Genomic DNA, 6,000 nt, shown 5'->3' with positions numbered 1-6,000 from the left:
ATGATGTGAAAGCGCTTGAAGAAAGATCAAATGGAGGCTGAAATCTCTTGGTGCGACCAAGGCACTAAGATTCCATTTTACGGATGGGGAAACTGAGGCACGAGATGGCCATCGGGTGGAGTCAGGTCACGTTGCGCTTGCCTCTCATTCCTTACGGGAGTGAACAGGTAGGTACCCACTATGCATCAGTACAGTGCTTCGCCCCCTCCGGCCCCGCCCGGCCCCTCCCAGCGGCTTTCCCTGTTCTCCTCCCGTGTCCCAATAAAGTTATTGAAATTGACGCCGGTTGCTAAGGAAGTGGGTCGCGAGCCGGGTTGCTAAGGAAGTGAGCAGCCGCAGTCTCTCCCCATCCGGGGCAACGGGGAATGGCTGAGCCCCGGGTTCGCCGCCGCCCCCGCCATCAGCTGCGGCCCCAGGTGAGTCCAGGGGGGTCGCTGGCGCCCGCGGGCAGGGCCTGGCTCTCCTACCGCCTGGGATCTTCCCGGTGGCCCGCGGCGCCGCCGCCGCCGCAGCCTCTTGGTTTGCTGCCTCGCCAGCCGGAGCATCCTCTGCCGTGCCTCGGTTGCATTCTCCTGCCGGCTGGGCAGCCTCTCCCCTTCTCCCCCCGGGCGGGGCCACAGCCCAACCGCAGACCCGACCGAGCGGGGTCGGGGTCCACCCGGGGGCCTGGAGCTGTGGTCAGGGCTGCAGCTCGGGAGTGGGGCGGGAAAGCCAGAGCCCGGGGTGGGAGCCTCAGCGCTGCTCCTGGCTCGCTCTGTGACCTTGGGCAAGTCCCTTCCCCTCTCTGGCCTCAGTTGTCCTGTTTGTCTAATGGGGTCCTAACACTTGCCGCTCGGAGTGATTAAGATGCTAAGATATGTATGTGAAAGTGCCCTAAATGGGGAGAAGGCGTATTCTTAGGGTAGGAAGCCTAGCGTGGGAGCCAAGAGTCCAGTTTGAAGTCTGAGTACCTGAGTTTGAAACACTGCATCTTCATTTAGTAACTGTGTGGCGGTCGGCAAATTACTTAATCTCTCTGAACCCTCTTTTCCTTGTACATAAAATGGGCTAATGGATCACTGTTGGAATCCAGTGAAACAGGGTATGTAAAACAAGCTGTTATGAGATGAGTGGGTGGGATGAGCAAGGCTCCCAGGAAGGGATGACATTGGGACAGGTAGAATTTAGGTGTGTAGAGCACCAGCTCATATGGTATTCCTCCCACTGTTGATATCTCCCCGCCCCCAGTTGTACTTCTCCATTCTGCTCAGAGCAAGGCAGGTAGCGTGGACTTCTACAGGTAGCCCCGGTGGGGGAAACATTGAGGTCAAGTTCTTGTAAATGGTCAGAGTTATGGTTTTTTTTCCCTACTTGGGCCTTTTTGACCTTCCCAGAGGAAAAAGCATGTCTTTATGTCTTTTCGAAAGCGCTTAGAGCAGTAATAGCTACTTACAAGTATATGATTAAGAAGCACTTTTTAGGTACATTTTCTCATTTAATCTTCACATAGACTTTGCCAGGTGATGTCATTCCTGTTTCACAGATGAGGAAACTGAGACTCAGAAAAGTGATTGACTTGCCCCAAGAATCATAGTTATTAAGTGTTGGAGCAGGACATGTTTCCAGGTAAATCCTGTATTTTCTACCCCATACGATGATGTCTCTGATTTCTCAACGGTAGCTGTTACAAGGCCACAAGAATATTCTTTTGTTATTTCTAACTGCTATGGCTGCAAGCTTTTCTTCCAATGACAAGGAAACAACATCTGACTTAAAGCTTCATTTAAATAGATACCATCCAATGTGCTGAACCACAATTATCTCAAAGAGCTGGAATGTTTAAAAGGGGGCTTCTCTGCCCCTTAGTCTCCCCCTCTTCCAAGTGAGAGGAGGAGACTAGATGATATCTGAAGGCCCTTTCAGTGCTGTTGTATAAGACTGATTGCAAGCTAGTGGTTAAAAGCATGGAACCAGACTGCGTGGGTTCATATCTTGGCTCTGCCACTTCCAAGGCACTTGCCACTGAGCAATTTACTTCACCTCTTTGTGCTGCGGTTTCCTCGTTTGTTAAATGCAAATTATAATAGTACCCACCATGTATAGCAGTTGTGAGGATTTATTTGAGCGTGCACAAGTAAATGCTGGACTACTAGCTAAAAGGTTGGTAGTTTGAACCCATCCGGAGGCACCTCGGAAGACAGGCCTGACAATCTGCTCCCAAAAGGTCTCAGCTTTGAAAACCCTATGGAGCAGTTTGTACACATGAGGTCCTCATGAGTTGGAATCAACTTGACAGCAACTAACAACAACAACATATAAAGTGCATGACATATCTGCTAAGTGTTAGTGGTTGTTATTATTAGCATGACACATTTGGTAAGTGTTAACTGTTATTATTATTAGCATGACATATTTGGTAAGTGTTAGCTGTTATTATTTTTTGGTCTTAGTCCACCACCTGTACCATGCTTTATATTCTATTTATGATTGGTGACTGAGTAAGTTAAAATATGTGGTGATGATACCAGGTCTGTCAACCTCACAAGGCCATTGCAGGCATGAGCCAGTAGCTATCATAGTACTGTGTAAAGGTAGTTATTATTACAGGGTTGCCCCAGAAATCTGCAGTCCCAGGCCAGAATAGGGTGCAGGAAAGGGTGAAAGCTTGTGACAGGATGTCAGATTTGATAGCCCATCACCTAATTCAGTAAGAAGGCTGTGAAGAGCAGACCTATCTTCAGATTCTTCAAGGAACCCAGAGTTTAATTTGCAAATTAACTAGGATTTGAAATGATTTGACTTCTTTAAATGAATCCATGTCTTGTGTTTGCTTCACCTATAGTATAAAGTCACCCATTCACATCTCTTCTGTTGTGTTCATAGGGCTGGATTAGAAGCCTTGGATTGCTCTTTCAACAACCTTTTTAATCCACTGATTCATGGGTCCCTGGGAAGGAGCCTGCCCTGCTGGTGGTTAGTGATACAGTGTTCTCTGTTGTTTGGTTCCTAAAAAAAAAAGGTCCCTACTGGTTTACAAATGCTGACGTGTTCTTTCACACATTTGGTCTTATCAATAACCTGTGAGGAAGGGAAGATGCGGATTAAGATCGGCATTTTACAGTTGTTGAATGTGAGGTTAAGAGCAGCCATGCTGCTAGTCAGTGGCCCATTTCACATTAGAATCCAGGTTTTCCTACTCTAAGTTTAGTGCTCTCGCTACTATGCTGCCTGGGATTCATTCACTCAACATTATTGAAGTGCCTAGTTTGTATTGGAGTCCTGGTGGCACAGTGGTTAAGAGCTCGGCTGCTAACCAAAAGGTCAGCAGTTCAACTCCACCAGCTGCTCCTTGGAAACCCTATGGGGCAGTTCTCCTCTGTCCTATAGAGTTGCTATGAGTTGGAATTGACTTGATGGCAGTGAGTTTGGTTTTTTTTTTTTTTGGTTTGTGTCAGGCCCTGTTCTATCCCTGGGCATATGGTGGTGGAGAGATAGACAAGGTCCTTGTTCTCATGCAGCTTACATTCTGGTGGCAACAAACAGACAAATAAACCAGTAATGGACGAGATAATTTGGAAAGGGGTAAGTACTGTGAAGACTATAAACTAATGCTGTCAGAGAGAGTAACCTCTGAAGAGGGTTTGGGGGGCTGCTATCTCAATTGGGTAGTCAGAGAAGACCTCTCTAAGGTGGTGACATTTTTGCTGAGATTTGTTACTAGGAAGGAGCTGGCCATTTGAAGATGTGGCAGAAAAAAACAGCAAGGTTAAAGGCCGCGAGGTGGGAACAAGCTTGATAAGTTCCCAGAACTGGAAGAAGTCTAGAGTGACTGGAGCTGGGAGAGTGTGGGGGTGGGGCAGGGGCGGTGGGAATGGAGAGGTGGGCAAATGTGAGGAGGTCCTAGATCGATCGTATAGAGCCTTGTAGGCTAGAGTAAGGAGGTGGGATTTTATTCTTAAAGCAATGGGAGGCCACTGAAGGCTTTTTAAGAAGAGGAGTGCCATGATTTTTTAAAAAATTACTGGCATCCATGTGGCCAGTGAATTTTAGGGGGCATAAGCGTGGCATCCAAGAGACTAGTTAGGGGGCAAGGTACAAGGCCATGTGGCCTTGTAGAGTGCTGGCAGTGGGGATGGGGAAGCAGAGGGTTTGGGGAGGTAGAACTGGCAAAATGGTGGGAGGGGGTAGAATTAGAGGAATTAAAAATGACTCCTGGGTTTTTGAAACCCTGGTGGCTTAGAGGTTAAGAGTTCGGCTACTAACCCAAAGGTCGGCAGTTCAAATCCACCAGGCACTCCTTGGAAACCCCATGAGTCAGTTCTACTCTGTCCTATAGGGTCGCTATGAGTCAGAATTGACTTGATGGCAATGGGTTCCTGGGTTTTTGGCCTGAGTGATTCCATAGATGTTGGTGGTGCCATCTGCCTCTAAAATGATGAGAGAGCTTTTTGGTCAAGTGCTCAGGAAGGAACGATTAGCTTTGTTTACTCTGAACCTCTTGGAGGAGAGGCCAAGGTATAAACATACCTTATAGTCTGGAAGGAGGATATCCCAGATTATGCTAAAGGAAGATAGCCAGGTACATCTAATTGAAGCGTTTGCCTTGGACACCCCGAAGCCCTGCTTTTCTCGCAGTCTGGCTCTCTGCCAGCTTGTGGAGCGGCAGGTGTGGGCCTTGCTAGGGCAGTGCCCCTCTGTCTTGCGCTGTTGGCATTGCTGTCCTGACTGGATCTTTGGCGTGATAGAGTCTGGCCAGCTCTGGGAGAGAGTGGAATTGCTAGTGAAACAAGCTCTCAGTGCCCAAAAGGGCCATACTCCTCCCTACCAAAGTGGTTCTTTCCTTGGCCGTGGAATGACATTTCTAAAGTTTCAGAGCTTTTGATTTGGGAATCCCCCCGAAAAGCTGCTGTGTTCTGCCAGAATTCCTGGAGGATCCTTGAATGGACTATCATTCCTGAGCCAAGGAATTCAATCCTCCTTTTCATATATTCCAGTAACTGCACTTGCAAATTTAGGCATGGTAAATTGCAAATAGTAAGTCTAATAATCTTACTACTACCACTTGTATAGCTTTGTTTGGAGTTTATAATGCTCTTTCCTGTGCATTCCCATTTACTACTTTTCGGTCATTTGAGATCACGTGGAATATGTATTATCCCTATTTACAGGTGAAGACTTTGCTATGCAATGAGGTCACTTGTTTTTTTGTTTTTGGTAATATTTTATAGTGTTTTCAATGCAGGTTTACACAGCAGTTTAGGTTCCCATTCAACAATTTCAACATCAGTTGTTCAGTGACATTGGTTACATTCTTCACAATGCGTGAACATTCTCATTATTTCCATTCACGTTGTTTTGTTTCCATTAATGTAGTTTGCCTGCCCCCTTACAGTCTCATGTTTGTTTTAAAGTAATTGTTGACTGTTTGATCTCATATAGGTGTTTTTTTTTTTTAATTTGCGCTTTAACTGAAACTTTACATATCAAGTCAGTCTTTCATACAAAAACTTACACACACCTTGCTATATACCCCTAGCTGCTTTCCCCTTAATGAGATAGTACACTCCTCCTCTCCACCCTTTATTACCCGTGTCCATTCAACCAGCTCATGTCCCCTTCTGCCTTCTCATCTTGCCTCCAGACAGGAGCTGCCCACATAGTCTCATGTGTCTGCTTGAGCCAAGAAGCTCACTCTTCACGAGTATCATTTTCTGTCTTATTGTCCAGTCCAATCCCTGTTTGAAGAGTTGGCTTCGGGAATCGTTCCAGCCTTGGGCTAACAGAGGGTCTGGGGTCCATGACCTCTGAGGTCCCTCCAGTTTCAGTCAGACCATTAAGTCTGGTCTTTTTGTGAGAATTTGAGGTCTGCATCCCACTGTTCTCCTGTTCCATCAGGGATTCTCTGTTATGTTCCCTGTTAGGGCAGGCATCGTGGTAGCCAGGCACCATCTAGTTCTTCCGGTCTCAGGCTGATGTAGCCTCTGGTTTATGTGCTCGTTTCTGTCTCTTGCGCTCATATTT

General features: G+C 46.9%; 1 protein-coding gene across 2 annotated transcripts in view; it reads left to right on the top strand.

The window, feature by feature from the left end:
* Window positions 1-330: 330 nt before the first annotated feature.
* The window catches only part of KIF3B (kinesin family member 3B), a 69,029-nt gene continuing 63,359 nt past the window's right edge, over window positions 331-6,000 (top strand). The window contains exons 1-2 of one of the 2 annotated variants that reach the window (XM_049869194.1): window positions 337-416; window positions 1,490-1,605. The gene's annotated coding sequence lies outside the window, so the exon portion shown is untranslated. Of the gene's footprint in view, window positions 417-1,489; window positions 1,606-6,000 lie in introns of both variants that reach the window. The other variant, XM_049869193.1, reaches the window with a different exon arrangement.

This window comes from Elephas maximus, chromosome 25 (assembly GCF_024166365.1).
Source record: "Elephas maximus indicus isolate mEleMax1 chromosome 25, mEleMax1 primary haplotype, whole genome shotgun sequence".
Taxonomy (NCBI): Eukaryota; Metazoa; Chordata; class Mammalia; order Proboscidea; family Elephantidae; genus Elephas; species Elephas maximus.
This window is presented reverse-complemented; position numbering and strand designations above follow the sequence as displayed.